A 17,485-nucleotide genomic window follows, 5' to 3' on the forward strand; every position below is an offset into this window, starting at 1 on the left:
TTTAAACCCATTGGTGAAAATCATTATTTTTAATGCCATCTCCTTTGAACCAGGCTCTCAAAATGGAAATAAACTCCACTGTTAGAATACCAGTGGCAGTAGATAGGTTTCATGTCAAAGAGGACTCTTTTATAATCACTCAACCAAAAACCAGCTCCTTCTCTTAGCCATACATAACTTGTCCATCTGTCTGAAGGAACCATTTTTTCAGGAGGATGTTGAATCCAAGGTGCTGTTTGTGCAATGGGACCATAAAACCCAAAATGTCTGTAATCCTCAGCAGGCTCATACAAAACTGTTTTCTAAATTGATCAACACCAGTTAAAATTACCTTAACTGTGCTAAAGTATTCTGCTCAGTTCTGACAGCCTCAGATTCTTTATTCCCTAGGGAATGAACATGCCCAAAGGAATCAGGAGAGAAGGAAAGCAAGATTGCCTTGGATTATTCTTGTGAGCTCCTTTTTCTCACTTCCCCAAACAAAGGTCTGGTTTCTTAAGTGACCCCACTGAGCAATTTGGACATTTTAATAAATGGATTGTCCTGAACACCTAAAATATGCACCTCCAATCATATGCACTTCCAATTAATTTAGCTAATTCAAGTGGAAGCACATACATTTGGATATCCAAATATGTGCAGTTATGAATACTTGGGTGATTATACATTCAATTTATCTAATCATGGATGCATGGACTGATGTTGCATTATCACCCACGGGTATTTTTGTTGTTATTTGGCATTCATTAAGCACCCACTTTGTACATGGAAGTGTGCAAACCACAAAAAAGAAGGAATTCCCCTGCCTTCAAAACAAGGGTCTGTGGATGAGAAAAAGCCAGTGATGAAGGAGAAATTTCAATTCTCAAACATCTTTTACCTATCATGTCAGCAGCACTATATATCCTCCTTGAAGTTTTAAAATAAGTGATATTTAACAGTTTCCATGACATAAAGCCTTCATTTTTGTCCACGTGTCTGAAATATTTTGAAGATGTGCTGAAATTTGCCTCGTTTTGTGAGTTTCCCTTGTGTAGATAATGCATGCAAACCCCCACATACATGACCTCAACAAGTTTAAAGTCTCGTTTTCAAATCCTTGATCTCTCTACTCTGAAATGATGGTGCTGCACTAGCCAGCATCTAAAATTTCAGAGACTGGGAAGACCAAAAAAGGAGAAACAAAAGGCCTCCAACCCACCTCCTGAGCCTTGAGTTGCTGATGTACCTGAAGGGGCAACTCCTTCCAGATCCCAGCAGGCAATCATCTTATGCCCTGAAGCATGAGATCTGCTTACCCCTATCATTCTCTTGGCTTGCATAGATACAGATGTTATTAACGGTTGTAGTTTATCCAATCTTTTTAAAAAACCCAGCTGCAGCAGTTGACTTGAGGACCCCCTACAAATCCCACCAGTTGACTCTACCCTGCACAAAGCAGTTGGAGTTTGGGGGAGTGGGAGTTTTGTTTTGTTATGTTTTGTTTTTCCTTCTAATCATCTCACCTTCTTTCCCTTTCCCCCACCCCCCCCACCCCCGCTACTATCTCAGAAAATACTCAGTATCTGTGGCCATAATGGTTGATGGTAGACTGAGGAGTTTGGAATCATCTCTAGGAAAAGGACAGAAAACCACAGTGTGAAAGCCAGATGAGTCTGAAATAAATCATATTTAGCAAACTCTGTCCTGCTAAATGTGTTCTATTTTTCTTACCTGTTTGCCTTCCTTGCTTTAGGACAGTGGTTCCCAAACTTTTTTAGCCTACCAACCCCTTTCCAGAAAAAATATTACTTAGCCCCCTGGAAATTATTTTTTTTTTATTTTAATAGCAATTAATAGGAAAGATAAATGCACCTGTGGCCATCACCACCTCACTGGATCACTGCAGCACCCACCAGGGGGCGGTGGCACCCACTTTGGGAATCACTGCTTTAGGATAAGCCAGATAGTCAAGCCATTCCTCTGCTAATTTTGTGAAGAAATGTAAAATGTGTTCAGAGGTGGCAGACACATAAATTGAGGCCAGCCATTTTCATTTTAAAACTGTGTATACCAAAGCAAAGTTCAGAGTAATGTTGTAGCCATAATCTGGATCCAAAACTATTGCTAAGGAAAAACTATTATTTTAATGACAATGACACAAATTGACATGCTATTGACTTAGTTTACATATATGTAAGTGAGAATCACCTTTAGATACAGAATCTTATTTATCTTCGTCACAACCTTAGGATGGGACAAGTGTTATTTTATTATCGTACCAGTGTTATAGATGAAAAAACTAAGACCTGCAGAAGTTACATGACTTACTCAAGTGTGTACAACTACCAAGTGGCAGACGGGATAAGAACAAATAGATTTCAAAAGAAGAAATGCAAACTATAAATGACTCTGAAAACATGTTTAAAATCACTACTAGTAAGAGAAAAAGCACATTCAAACAACCCTGAGGTTTTCATTGAACACCTAGAGAATAGGGGGAAAAAGGACAAAACACAAGAATGGTCAATGTTAGAGGCACTCTGGATGTTAAGTTAAACTGGATATAAGCTGTGAATTTGGGCAGCTAGATGGCACAGTAGAGTACCAGGCCTGAAGTCAGGAAACCCTGAGTTCAAATGTGGCCTCAGATACTTACTACCAGTGTGACCCTGGGCAAGTCACATAACCCTGTTTTGCCTCAGTTTCCTCATTTGTAAAATGAGCTGGAGAAGGAAATGGTAAACTACTCTAGTATCTTTGCCGAGAAAACCGGAAACCAGGGTCACAAAGAATCTGAAACAATTGAAAAAGGACTGAATAAATATACCTAGCTAACAAAAATGATGCAGGGTGCCACCAGGACAAGATTAAGTCTTTTCAATTCTTACATTTGTGTGGATATCATATCCAATCATCTCGATTAGTGGAAACATCCCTAAAACCTTCCTTGACTTGTAAATTAATTTTAGCCAGAACAAAAGGTAAATTAAGGTCATCAATGTTCTTCATCCACCAAACCAAATTTTTCTGCCTTTGTTATGTTTTACTGTCAGCAGAAGAAAAAAAAATCATTGCTTGGCCAAAAAATGGTGCCATTGTTTTGGTCTTGTTCTCTGACTAGCAGAAAAGTCTTCCTTGGTCTCTACAAATACAGAAGTGGTACACAAGAAAAATACATATAGAATTTTGGACCTGGAAGAAAATCTAACTCCTTTTCAGATCTCAGATACTCAAAAGGAAATACTCCCAGGAAGCCTCTTACTAATATTTCTGGCTTGTAACATGAACACTCTCAAGCAGATGAAAGGCTATCTTTCCCTACTCTCCACCAACAGCCTGCCAGGTTCTACTCACTATTAAACAAACAAACAGCAAAGAGAGCCTTTCTCTTGTAAACATCTCTTCCTTGGAGAAAGGAAGGGATTCTTGGCTCTTTCCTAAATCCTTTTCTCCCTTAGCATGTCACTGGGATTTATTGTTGTTTTAAAATGAGATATCAGGTTCATCTTGAAATGATGTATTTAAAGCAGTGTGTAATCATAAAACATTTCATAAATATCAATTAATATCATTGTTATCATCATTAACTCGTCTATGAGACAGCCTGTAAGTAAGGGAGAGAATTCTAGCCTTGGACTCAGGGAGACTTGTGTTAAAACTTTGCCTGATAGGGGCAGCTAGGTGGAATCTTCATGAGTTCAAATATGGCCTCAGAAACTTACCAACTATATGACTTTGGGCAAATCTACTAAACCTGTTTGCCTCAGTTTCCATGTCTCTGTCAAATGAGCCAGAGAAGGACAGGGCAAAACATTCCAGTATCTTTGCCTGGAAATGCATGACCCAAATGAGGTCATGAAGCATCAGATATGACTGAAACGAATGAACAAGCCAATTAACCTTTCAACACCTCAGTTTCTTCACTTTGTAAAATGATAAAGAAATAGGGAATAATAATGCTTGCAGTGTCTGCCTTAGGGAAGTCATGAAGAAAGTACTTTATAAATCTAATAGTTCAGGTCAACTATATAAGGTATTAACTTATTAAGGGTTAAGGCTTCCACTTTTCCAGTGGTATGTGTATTTTATTAGGAGAATATAAAATTTGTGTGGCACAGTACACTTGTGACTATTCCATTAACTAGCTGTGTGATGATGGGCAGGCCCATTCACCTCTCTTGGCCTAGATTTCCTCCTCTCTAAAATGATGATCTCCAGAAGATCTTTTAAATTCCTTCTAGCCAATAAATCTAAAAACTAAAAATCTAAAACTTGAAGATTAAAGAGTTCCGAGAGGCAAAAGAAATAAGAGGTTACCCAAAGATGGAACATCAGGCAGTGAATTTGAAATTTTGGGGCAGGAAGAATGCATGCCCTTTGATCCAAAAATACCACTAGATTGTACCCCAAAGAGATAAAAAAAGAATGTTTGTACAAAAATAATTATAGCCACACTCTTCGTGGTGGGGAAAAAATTGGAGAATGAGAAGATGTCCCTCAATTGGGGAATAGCTGAACAAATTGTGGTATATGATGGTGATGGAATACTATTGTGCTTTAAGGAATGATGAATTGCTTGCTTTCTATAAAAACTGGAAAGACCTCCATGAACTGATATGGAGTAAAATGAGAAGAACCAGGAGAACATTGTACACAGCAACAGAAACATTGTGGGAAGATCAGATGTAATTGACTTTGCTAGTAATAGCAATGATCCAGGACAATCCCGAGGGATTTATGAGAAAGAATGCTATCCACATCAAGAGAAAGAACTCTGGGAGCAGAAACACAGAAGAAAAACATATTATTGATCACTTGTTTATAAGGGTATAGAACTTGGAGGTTTGGGTTTTAAAAGATTATTCTCTTACAAAAATGATTAATATGGAAATAGGTGTCAAGTGATAACACATGTATAACCCAGTGGAATTACTTGTCAGCTCTGGGAGGGGGAAAGGAAGAGGGGAGGGAGAGAACATGAATCATGTAACCTTGGAAAAATACTTAAAATAAATAAATATTTTTTAAAAATTTTAAGATAATTTTGGGCAAGATGCCCTGTCTAGGTTCCTCTTCAAATCTCATATCTTTGGTAGTCACTTTTAACATTTTCTTTATTCAGTCTTATTTTCAAGTGCTAACCAGTTGTTGAGAGGGTAGTGTGAAAGAGGGGAGGGGAAAGAGTAAATGAAAAGATGTTGGAATAGCTAAGTGGCACAATAGAGAAATGGACCTAGAGTCAGAAAGAACTGAATTCTTTGGCTAGACATTTAACCTCTGTTTGCCTCAGTTTCCTCAACTGTAAAATGGAGAAAATAATAGCACCTACTTCTTAGGGTTGCTGTGAGGATCAAAGGAGCCTCTGAAGTCCCTCTCAGCTCAAACTCTATGACACTCTAAAGTTATAAGTACCTTGTGCTTGAGACACAAACTATTTTGTTTTGATTCACTTGTCTTCGTTGTCCTCTAAACAGGGCTCCATACACTTTAACCTGGCATTCAAGATTCTATACAACCTGGTACCACTCTCCCTTTTTAGCTTCATTTCATTCTTCTCTGTGTATGCTCTATGCCACAGTCAAACTGGTCTGCTTATCACAATTTCCCATACATGTTCTCCTGCTCTCCCACCTCCATACCTTTTTTCCCAGCTCTGGAATACGCCTCCTGCCCAACCTCCAACAAACCCTCCCATCTCTACCTATTAAATTCTTATCCATTCTTCAAGACCCAACTGAAGAGCCATTACCAACCTCCATGGAATTTTCCCTAATTGCCCCCAGTGAGAAATGGCTTCCCTTCTCAGTCTTCTCATGGCATTTCATTGGCACCTCTCTTATGCCCTGACTCTCTTCTAATTCACATCATTTTTAAGACTGTATTATATACTTATCCTAGAGAATAAGCTTATTATAAGTAGGGACCATGTTTTATTTAATCCTTGGATTTTTCTAAAGTTCCTAGCACAATGCTCCATATAGGTACAAAGGAAGTACTTGGTAACTGTCTAGCAAAGTTGAAAGAGACGGTTAGGGAGTCAGGCTGTGGGACAGGGGTTCTTATCCTTTTCTGGATCGTGAACTCTTCAGCCATTTTGATGAAGTTTAGGGGCTGCTTCTAAGAATAATATTTTTAAGTTATAAAATAAAATGCACAGATTACAAAGGAACCAATTATATTGAAATATAATGAATAAATATTTGCCGGGGGAAGGTCATAAGCCCCTAGTTAAGGACTTCTGGATTTATATTGGTTCATGGACAGAATAGCATCTCTAGATGCATGGCATAACTAAATCTCACCAGCCTGTTGCCAATGCCTGAAATTCACCACTAAAGATTCATCCCATTGTTGAAGGCTTCAAATCTCCAGTTACAAAGGAAAGGAGGGGTAGCTAAGTGGCAGAGTGGAGTCAGGAAGATTCATCTTTGTGAGGTCAAATCACATCTCAAACACTTATTAGTTAAGTGACCCTGGGCAAGTCTCCTAACTCGGTTTGTCTCAGTTTCTTCATCTGTAAAATGAGCTAGAGAAGGAAATGGCAACCTGCTTCATTATCTTTGCCAACAAAATCCCAAATGGAGTCATGAAAAATTGGACACAACTGAACAACAACAACAAGGAAATAGCCCTGGTTTTTATCTTGTTTTTTAAACCGAGTTTTAGTGATTCCTGGTTTTTAAACATAGACTTTTATTTTAGAGTATGATATATGGCCAGAAAGTTAAGTGTTCCCCTCCATGTTTTAATCTCATGCACTTCAGAAGGAAAGGTGAACCACATCTATCAGATAGATAAAGATGGCAAAAGACAAAAATAATAAATGTTGAAGGAACTAAAGCAAGACAAGCACACAGACTTACCATTAGTGGAACTGTGGATTGGTCCAATTGTTCTGGGAAACAATCTGGAATTACATAAAAAATTTTTTTGAAAAATCGCAAATAACCTTTGACCAGGCAATAACACTTATAGGTATGTACCCCTAGGAAACCAAAGAGAGGGAAAGGTCCCATATTTTAAAAAATATTTATAACAGCACTTTTTGGAATAACAAAGAACTAGAAAGAAAGGGGTGCCCATTGAATGAAGAATTACTAATGAATTGTGAAAATATCTTATCATATATATTGTCAGGCTATATTATGTCATACTATATGTTGATGTATTAATATGCTAAATATATACTATTAATATATGTGGAGAGTAAAATTAATATACACAATTCTAAATATTATAGTTGTAAAACTATAATTAATAATAAACTATATTATTATATTATAATTATATAGTATAATACATAATATTATAATAATAATAAAATATAATTAATAATAAGCTAACAAAAAATACTAGCTAAAAGGTACTAGCCAGCCTGCTCCCAAGAGCAAAAGAGGGAGAACGAGGCAGAGCCTCAGAACTTATACAAAATGTGACTGTGCAAATGTAGACAAAAGAAAAAGCATTCTAGGTAATACAGAAAGGAAGTTTGGGTAATGTAGTTTTAGGGATTCAAGATTTTCCAACTATACATATATGTGGTATAAACAATATTATAAAAGTTTAAATTACATTATTATTTTATAACCCTATGATTAATATAAACTAATATCAACTAATATATTGTATACAATATAATATTATCATAAGAGACTATAAGGCTACTGAGAAACTTGGAAAGCTCTAGAATGCTGTAGATGCTATAGAATGAAATAGAACCAAAACAATTTACATGATGGTCATAATAACACAATATATGTTAAGGAAAACCACATTGAAAGACTTTAAAATTCTGATTAATACATTGACCAACAGTGACTTCAGAGAACTAACAGTGAACCATGCTTCCTGCCAAAGGGCAGAGGGCTGACTGGAGTAGGTATAGAATGAGGCATACGTTTTTAGATATGGTCAATGTGTTGATTTGTTTTGACTGATTATACTTATTTTGTTACTAGGGATGAGTCTACAGGAGAGAAAGGCAGCTTCAATGGAAAGTGACAGTGATGTTAAAAATAAAAGAAAGGAACATCAGCAAAACATTACTCTAAAAGAAGAAAGGAGGTCATTAATTTATTATGAAACTGAACTAACCAAAGTCTTAGCTTTAGTAGTAGAAAAATGTTAAGAAAGCTTTTTTAAATTACCAGATTTGTATGAATTGAGGTAGTACATTCTTTATGTGTGCATACCCAGAAATAGTAATAATCTCACATTTATATGGCATTTTCCCCACACAACCTCCTGAGGTGGATAATGTGAACATCATCATCCCATTTTCCAGATGAGGATACTGGGACTAAGAAAATTTTTTTTAAAAAGTAAATTTCCCGGGGTCATATAGCTAATAAGCATGTGTTGGGGTTTAAACCCTGTGTTCTGATTTCAACTCTATTCTTTCCATTCCATCACATTGCCTCTGTGGTGTACATACAGTTACCCTATGAATCTGTGGAGCAGTGAAAAATCTTTCTGGGAGAAAAAAATTCTCTGCAAGTCTATTGCTAATGTCTGAATTTCTATAACTAGACATTATTTCATTTATCTAGTCTTTGCTCTGTTAAAAACAGCAATTGCCCTTGGACTAACAGCTTGACTATAACTAATCCCTTAGTTTAGTGGAATCAGAAGAAGACCTCGCACGCAGTTACAAGGGATCTTGGAATTCATCTGATCTAATCCCCTGAATTTTACAGGTGAAGAAACTAAATCCCAAGGAGAACTGTCATCCAACTAGTTATTGCCAAGCCCAGAATTAAAACCTTTTCCTAATTCCTGGTCCTATGAGTTCCTAATATCTTTTTGCACAGACTTTCTCCTGAGATCAGTTTTGATGAGGGGAGAGCAGAAAGGCCATGAAAACCCTTTTGTCCCCTAAAAGGAGAGGGAGTCTGGGTAGTGGAAAGGTAGTATCACAGAAGAGAGGAAAAGATTAAGACTAGACAAGCTTAGCAGGGGAGTTGTGCTAGAGGCCATATTCAATTTTGTGTAAGGCAGGCCATATACACACAAACATAAACATTCTCTCTCATTATCATCCATGTGATATCATCTTCATTATCGTCATCATCTTCAAACAAATGACTTCTGAGTTTTCCTGATACAAACCCAAGACTGAAATCAGATAGACAGGCCTTCCTCTAGTCTGCAGATTTTATGAATGCAGAAGAGCAAGTGGAAGAGGACATTACCACCTTAAAGAATAACTTTTTGTAGACAAATTAGTATCAATCTCTTCCCTACTTCAAACCTCTTTTTAGGCATTTGGGCCCTAGATTATGATTAACCAAAGGGAAAGTTTATAGCTGGAACAGAGACTTTAAAGAATAGCATTTAGATCTCTTTCCAAAATACCTGCAGTTATTAAGCCTTCTATGTGCCAGGTACTATGCTAGGCACTGAAGATACAAGGAAAGATAAAGACAACCCTGCTCTCAAGGAGCTCACATTCTAAAGAGGGAGATAACATGTAAACAACTATATGCAAACAAGATACATAGAAGATAAATTGGAGATAATGAACAGAGGGAAGGGACTAGCATTAAGGAGATCAAGGAAAGACTTTCTGAAGAAGATGGGATTTTATCTGGGACTTGAAAGAAGCCAGAAAAATTAGGAGATGGGGAAGGATAGAGTTCCTGGATGGTGTACAAGTGAACATGCCAGGAGTCAGGAAATGGGATGTCTAGTGTACAGAACAACATGGAATAGTGTCACTGAATTGAAATGCCATAGAGGTGGAAGAATGGAGGGCAATCCTCCCAAACTCCTTCACCAAAAGGATTTGAATGCTTTGGTACGTCTGCAGTCTTATCAATATGGTTACACTCTCCAGTAGAGTATTTCATATGCATCCTGAACTCTCTTCTTTATTTTTTTCTATAAATCCTCCACAGGGAGTCTACCTGAAGTGCCAGAAGCCTTCTTCTACATCAGGGGTTCTTAAATTGGTTTCCATGAATTTGTTCTAAAAAATATTTTGATACCTACATTTGAAGGTAATTTTAGCTTATATATTTAAAAACATTATTCTAAAAAGGGATCGATTAGGGGGCAGCTGGGTAGCTCAGTGAATAGAGAGTCAGGCCTAGAGACTGGAGGTCCTAGGTTCAAATCTGGCCTCAGACACTTCCCAGCTGTGTGACCCTGGGAAAGTCACTTGACCTCCATTGCCTACCCTTACCGTTCTTCCACCAAGGAGCCAATACACAGAAGTTAAGGGTTTTAAAAAAAAAAAGGAAAAAAGAAAAGAAAAAGGGATCGATTGATGGGCTTTGCCAAACTTCCAAAGGGATCCATGATACAAAAAAACAAAAAGTAAAGAACCTCTAAGCTAGATCTTTTGACACTGGGTAGCACCAATAGTCTGTAGACTCCAGCAGTTATTCTTTACTTTTGATATCTCACTTGTCCACATCTTTTTCTGTTCCAACATCCTTCTGATGCCACCCTTTATACTGTCTCTTATAGAATTCTGCCTTGACAATAGGCTGCAGGCTACCTGCCTATCCCATGAGCCTCACTGAGCTGGTCTTTGAGTGATCTGAAATCTTAATTCTTTGTGGGCATGATATCTCATGATTCACCACCATTTTGCACCACCCAAAAAGTTTTCCTACTGAATAACTGGGTTGACTGTAATTAAGTTGCACATTTATATAATTTAATCTCACCTAGACCCTCACAATTTTACAGCAATCCTTGTAATCTTTCCTGAGTGATTCACTGAGTGATTCTCCCACAGTACTGGTTACAAATCTCCTCTCTCCTTAATCCTTCTGTAACCATCCCCTTCTCCTTCTCAGCAATTAATTATACTTTATTAATTAATTAATAAATACTATATTTCACCAAGAAAATTGAGGCTTCCAGTTATGATCCTCACTACTCCCAATTCTATCTTGCAATTCCACTCAATATCCCCCATTCTTTCTTCCTTTTCTCCGATCTCTGAGGAAGAGTTTGGCCTTTACCAAGACCAACCTATCCAACTGTACCCTTGGTCCTTTCTCCTCTTACTTATTTTGAGAGCTTGCCCTTTCCATTATTCTCTTTTTCTAAACTTCAATTTCTCTTTATACCATGGCTTCTTCCCTTGATTTCCACAAATATACCCAGATCTTTCTCACCCTTTAAAAAAAAAAGTGATCCTTCCATCCTCTAAAGTTGTCTTCCTATATCTCTCCTCACTTTCCCCACTAAATACCTAGAAAAGGCTCTTTTTTTTACTGCTTCCTGTTCCTTCCATTCAGCTTACTTCTCAACCTCTTGCAATCTGCCTTTCAACTCTAACCTTGTCTGAAGGAGAGAAGGGGATAGATAAGTGCACAGTGTATTGTTATTGTACAATCATTAAGACTTGACAACTAATAGGACTCGAAGAGTGAGAGAGAAAAGTCAGGGAATATCTCTGAAATGTCTAACTGAGCTAAATGTGAGGAAGGTGGTACTTTCAATAGAAATAGGGAAGTCTAACATGATAAACCCAAGAGCCTTTGTACTAGCAACGCTTGCAGCCAAAGGCCCTCAGATATCATCCTAAAATGGTAATGTGGCCTGGCAACTGCTTCTGCAGGTGATACAGTCATATCTACTAAAAATCCAGAAAAGAAAATTCTTATCCCCAAAGTCCCTGGTACTTTCAAATGTTTCAACCCCAAAAGCTGATATTTTGTTAGTGAAAATGACATTAAAGTATTAATATTAGCTTTGCTGCTTTACCATAAGAATCATGGAACCTTTCCATTGGACTTGTAGCTGAAACCTTCCATTTGTGTTGTCTCCCCCATAGAATGTGAGATCCTTAAGAGCAGGAACTGACTTCTTTTCTATTTTTATCCCCAGCATTTAGCACAGTGCTTTGTGCATAGTTAGTGCTTAATAAAGGCTTTAAGGATTCATTCATTAAATGTTTTAAATAAATTTTAATTGAATTGATTTTTAAAAAGATGAGTATTCGTTTGAGAGAAAGCTTGAGGTCATTCAGAATATTTTGAAATCCTCTGAAGGCAATGAAGCCTTCTCTCCAATTGAATTCTGGTCTATTTGAAATCCCAGTTGAAGATATATGTCCTGAGAGATGAGTTCTTTGGCTTGTCCATACAACAGCATACCATAGTCTGAGGAAAGGCATTCTTCATCCACTTGGGGTTTCCTTTGTAGATAGTTAGAATTCTTTTGAGTGACTATGGCACTCATGAATGAGACTTACAGTGTTCAAGAGTTTGGTACAATCAGCACATTGTTATCTCTGCAAACAAGAACATCTAGCAGAATTTGCCATGAAAAGGTGGTAAAATCTAATGACCTCATAGTACAAATAAAAGAATCTCCCTTGGACTATTTAGACCATGTACTGGTTGTGCTCTATGAAAATGGTGAATATCTTTGGTGAGTAATTCTCTTTTCTGCATTCATTCATATTAATAATCAGAGAATCTCTAACAAAGTTAGAGCAGGAATATTGTCTTTTGCCTCTTGCATTCTCTTTTTGTATCTCATCACTTAGCACAAAGCCTGGCACATAGCAAGTGCTTAATAAATGTTTATTGAATGATTGGGCACTGAGATAGCCAAGTAAACCCTGTAGCTACTTAACTGTTTTTCAGTCTAGTTCTTACCTTTTAATTGAATTGAACTAAGTATGTGTGGGGAGATGGGGTTAGGAAGAGGCGAAGGGATAGTTGCAGGTTTGCCAACTTGGCAAAAAATGCTTGAATCCCCTTGGCCCAGGAGAGCTGTACAAGAGCCCAGTAAATGCCCCTGCTTTCAGATGCCAGGATTTATTCTCTCTGAACCTGCAGAATGAGAGGTGGAGGAGATGCAATCAAGTATTCCAGAGTTGAGTATGGCAGTGCCTTTTACAGCTTTACTGGATTTCTTCTGGAGAGGGATTGATGGACATCACCTCTTTATCCAAATCGGGCACCCCTGGCTGCAGAGATTTTCTCCCTCTGTTCTGGATACTAGCCCTTCTCCCCTACACACACACACACACACACACACACACACACACACACACACACCCTTTTCTTTTTAGCTTTCAGCATATCTGTGCCTTCCTAGACTCCTCAAAAAAAAAAAAAAAGGTTTACTATAGATCACTAGCTGTTTTTGCTGTTCCCTAGAGGCCAATTCCTTCCATTTAGAGGATGCACTTAGAGGAAAAAGGAAAGGTCTCCCCCTATAGCCACCCCAACTTTTGATTATCTCTACCTAATTGTTGGTTTTGTTGTTTTTGAAATGCTTTCTCCCTTCTCCCATCTCCCCACCCCGCTTCTCCAGCCCTTCCTTCTTCCCTAACTAGGGCTAAAGTCTGGGGTTCCAAGACCTTCTAAGTCCTTCTGTGAGACTTCACCCTTAACCATCGAAACATCTGTTAATTTTCCGAGGTTCCCCCGGCTGGAGCCCCCTGCCCGCGCATCATCCCCACATTTCCCCTCCCCGTCCCTCCTATTCAAGACGTTTTCTCTGCTATTGCCACCGTACCAATCACGCCAGAAAGTCATCACGATGATTTCAGAGAGGCATTGTGATTTATGCAAAGCACGCGGATAATTACAGCCGGGCGCTAAGAGAGAGGAACACAAGGACGAGTCGGGCGGGGGAGAGGAGGGGGAGGGGAAAGGAGACCGATGGACAGACGGAGACAGAGAAGAAGACAGACAGAAAAAGAGAAAAAGAGATAGCTAGATACAGCCGAGAGAAACAAACGGCCAGACAGACACACAGACTGACACATAGAGGGAGAGAAGGAACCAGGAGCTCGGCAGAGAGATACAGTGTAGAACACCAGGAGCACTTGTATTGCCTGGGATGGTTCCTCCTCGCGGAGTTTTCCAAGACGTCCTTGTGGATTGGGGTTAACTGAAGACGTATGGGGGTGTAAATACTCCCTTCTGCGAGTTGACATAGCTTGGTGACCACCTCCCAAAATGTTCTGGAAAGCGAACCGTTGAGGCCAGGCCAGAAAGAGTCTCCTTCGCAGGGGAACAATGGTTCTCCCAGGGCGCAGTTGAATTCATTTCATTCAAAATCACTAAGAAGAACTAAAGCTAGGCAGGCTGGGACTGGGGGTGGGATGGAGTGGAGAGAGCCTTAGCCCAGTGCTTCTTAGGGCTGGTTAGGTACTAAGAGAACGAAATTATTTCCTCAGTTTACCCAAAAAGGAAAAAAAGTCTTGTCTCTTAGCATCTATGACTTTTCTTTCCTGACCCTGAGAGTCAGCTGCCCAAAGGTCCTTGGGCATAGTAGGAGAGAGGATGGTATTGCTGACTTGTGGGTATGAGAAGAAAGGAGGGAGATGAAGTAAGGTTTTCTGCTGCAGCCTTTGAAGAACTCAGTAGAACACAAGCCAGTTTTAGAGCTAGGAGAGATCTCAGAGGTCATCTGGTCCAGTTCCCTCAACAAGAAACCAGAACTTTTAAACTAAATTCTGGCATGGATCTGGCATTCCTTAGCTCCATTTACTCTGACTTTGGACTCTGTGGCTTGCTTTAAAGATTCAGTGTCAGGACTTCTGTGAACGTGGTACATGATGACATTGGTATTGGGCTATGTTAGTAGACCCCCTTCCAAAAAGTGCAGACGGAATAGGTATTCCAGCTGGGATCTCTCTGAACAAAGTTCCTTGAGGCACAATGGATAGAGGATCCAGGCCTGGAGAGGAGAGGGCTTGGATTCAAAGGTGACCTCTGACACTTTCTAGCTTTGTGATCCTAGGCAAGTCACTTAACCCCAAATGCCTAGCTCTTGCAGCTCTTCTGCTTTAGAATCCATACTTAAGTGTTGATTCTTTTAAAAAACTTCTTATTTTCTGTCTTCAAATGGATAACTAAGTTTCAGTTCCAAGGCAGAAAAGCATTAAGATCTAGACAACTGGGGTTAAGCAACTTGCCCAGAGTCAAACGACTAGGAAGTATCTGAAGTCACTGTCCAGACCTGGATCTCTTTCTATACTAAGAGACCTAGCTGCCCCCTGCATAGATATCAGAAGACTGAAGATAAGGGTTTAAAAAATAATTTTTTTAAAGATCCTTGAGGGCAGTCACAAGTAAGCTGCCATTCCTCCAATATCTACAAAAAACTGCTAATGGTAAACTTGTTGCATCAACATTACCCTAGACTGACCCCCTCCTTGAAAATAATTATGGAATGTGATCTTGGGTTATCCCTCCCAACGTCTCTACAAAGGATCACAGAATCATAGGTTCCAAGCTCTAAGGGACCTTAGAGGTCACTTGATCCAACTTCCTCATTTTGTTTAAGAAAAATATCCACAGAAATGTGACCTGACCGAGGTCACAAAGGCAGAATCTGGATTTGAACTCAGATCTGTTGACTACAAATCCAGGCTGCTCTCCTTGCACACGTATAAAATATTCCATCCTACCTCCAAGCAGACACCTATGTGTGGTTAAGGATAAACTTGTGGGACATAGAAAGACCCTGAGGCTTCTTGTCTGTAAGTGCTGTGTTTCCTCAGTCTACTATGTCCAGAAAGTCAGTGTCATATGTTAACCCAGGCTGGAGTGAGGAGTACGCTCTGCGCCTGTCTCCCAAAGGAGCTGGAACGTTGTTCACCTACGAAGTCTTTTCCAAAACCAACAGACACAAACACACACTTTTTAAAGCCAGGAATTTGCCCAGAATCCCAAGGAATAAAAATATGCTTTGACCTACGTGACAGATTTAGACAAAGCGAAAGAACCGCCCCTCCCCGCCCAGTTCCACACCCCTCGGATCTCGGATTCTAGGGACCCGAGCCTTTGGGGGGGGGCGCGGTGGAGGAGGGGGGAAGAGGAGGAGGGGCGCGGAAGCTTGATCTCCTGGGGCTCACACAGCCCCCTACTGGTCGCGTAAAAGGGCTTCACCAAGGGGGCCAACTAAAGGGTAGGGAGGGGGAAGGTGAGGGAAAGTAAAGGAAAAGAGAATCTGTGACCTTCAACCCGGGGCCTAGCTCACGCCCAGAGGAGAGGTTAACAAGCTCTTGTAGGACAAGTTCAATCTTCCCCCAGAGCTTAAAGAAGTATTAATCTCTTAATAAAGATGTGGGATTCGGCTAATGATCTTCGGAGCTCTCCTTCTACCCTTCCCTCCCTCTCTTCTTTTCCAGGTGAAAGGCCGAGTGAATAGCAGGGGGAGTGGGTTAGGGGAGGCAGTGCCTGGCGGGTGGGGGCTCACAGGATGTTCCAGTTGAGAAATCCCTCCATCCTGGATGGTCAGAGGAGGTAGGAGGGCCTGGCTCAGAGGCGCACCTGCTCCTTCCTTCTCCCCGCCGCCCCCACCCCTCCCGAAAACAAACAAACAAACAAAAAAATGGCAAAGGCAAAGGATGCTTCGGTTCCTCTGGGCCCGGATGGGCCTATCTTTGTTTTGAGAAAGAAGAAAGCACCCGAGTGGAGAGGGGCGGGAAATCTGCACAAAAAACACCAGCGGCAGCGGAGGCGTCACTGCCATCCCCACCCCTGGCCCCCAGAACTACTGCAAAATAGAGAAATCAGGCACCGACAGGCTCTTTTCCTTCAGTTTCCCGCTTACACTCTCCGTCTTCCTAGTGTGCCCCCAAATCCTAGCCCAGGCCAGAATACGTGTCTGCAGTCTCCAAAACTTCCCACAGGTAGTTGCAAAATGAACAGTTACTCACCTCGGGTCAGATGCAAGTTTTACCTTCAACAGAAGGGACACAGGGAACAGAATGAATCAAGCTCACATGGGCTACGTCCAGCGCGCGTTCACACACACGCACGCTCTCACACACAGGTCTCACTCTCGTCCCCAGAGGAGTGGAAAAACAGCATTTTGAGGAAGCCCCAGTATCCCCTCCCCCTTGTATATTCCCTAAGAAAAAAATAATCATAATTCACTTTTATTACTGTGGAAGTATAAAACAAACACACACGCATACACCCAAGTCACACTTCCATATAATGCACACACCCTGCAAATCCACTCCCCGAGCGCTTGCATTTTCTATGGAAGCCGCTTGGAGGTTCATTAATATCATTAGCATTTAACCCCCTCCCCCTTCCTCGCCCCCTCCCTGCACACCGCTGACGTCAGACCCCGCCAGGAGTTGGGGGAAAAGCAGGGAAAAGCTAAGTGGGCAAGGGACGCCCTATTCCCCTCCCTACTGCTGCTGTCAGAGCTGCTCTGGAGGTATTATAGGGAATCCAGCCCGGAGCTCCAGACACAAAGTCACAGTGCAATGAACTTCTGGAAACCTTTGCTGGTTGGTGCCATTCCCTTGCTGGAAGCCGAGGCGCTGCTTCCTCGGAAATCTCCCCCCTCCAGCCAGAGTCTATTTCTCAGGCTCGGAGCCTCTTTCTGGGCAGCGCCGAGCCCAGCTGCTTCTGAAACTCGGACGTTGTGATTTGTCGTTGTTTCCTTAGAAGATCAAGCGGTCTGTATACATTCGCCCCTAGTCTACTTGGAGAGAGAGAGAAAAGAAGAGAGAGAGAGAGAGAGAGAGAGAGAGAGAGAGAGAGAGAGAGAGAGAGAGAGA

The sequence above is a fragment of the Gracilinanus agilis genome, chromosome 4 (assembly GCF_016433145.1).
Source record: "Gracilinanus agilis isolate LMUSP501 chromosome 4, AgileGrace, whole genome shotgun sequence".
In the NCBI taxonomy this organism is placed as follows: domain Eukaryota; kingdom Metazoa; phylum Chordata; class Mammalia; order Didelphimorphia; family Didelphidae; genus Gracilinanus; species Gracilinanus agilis.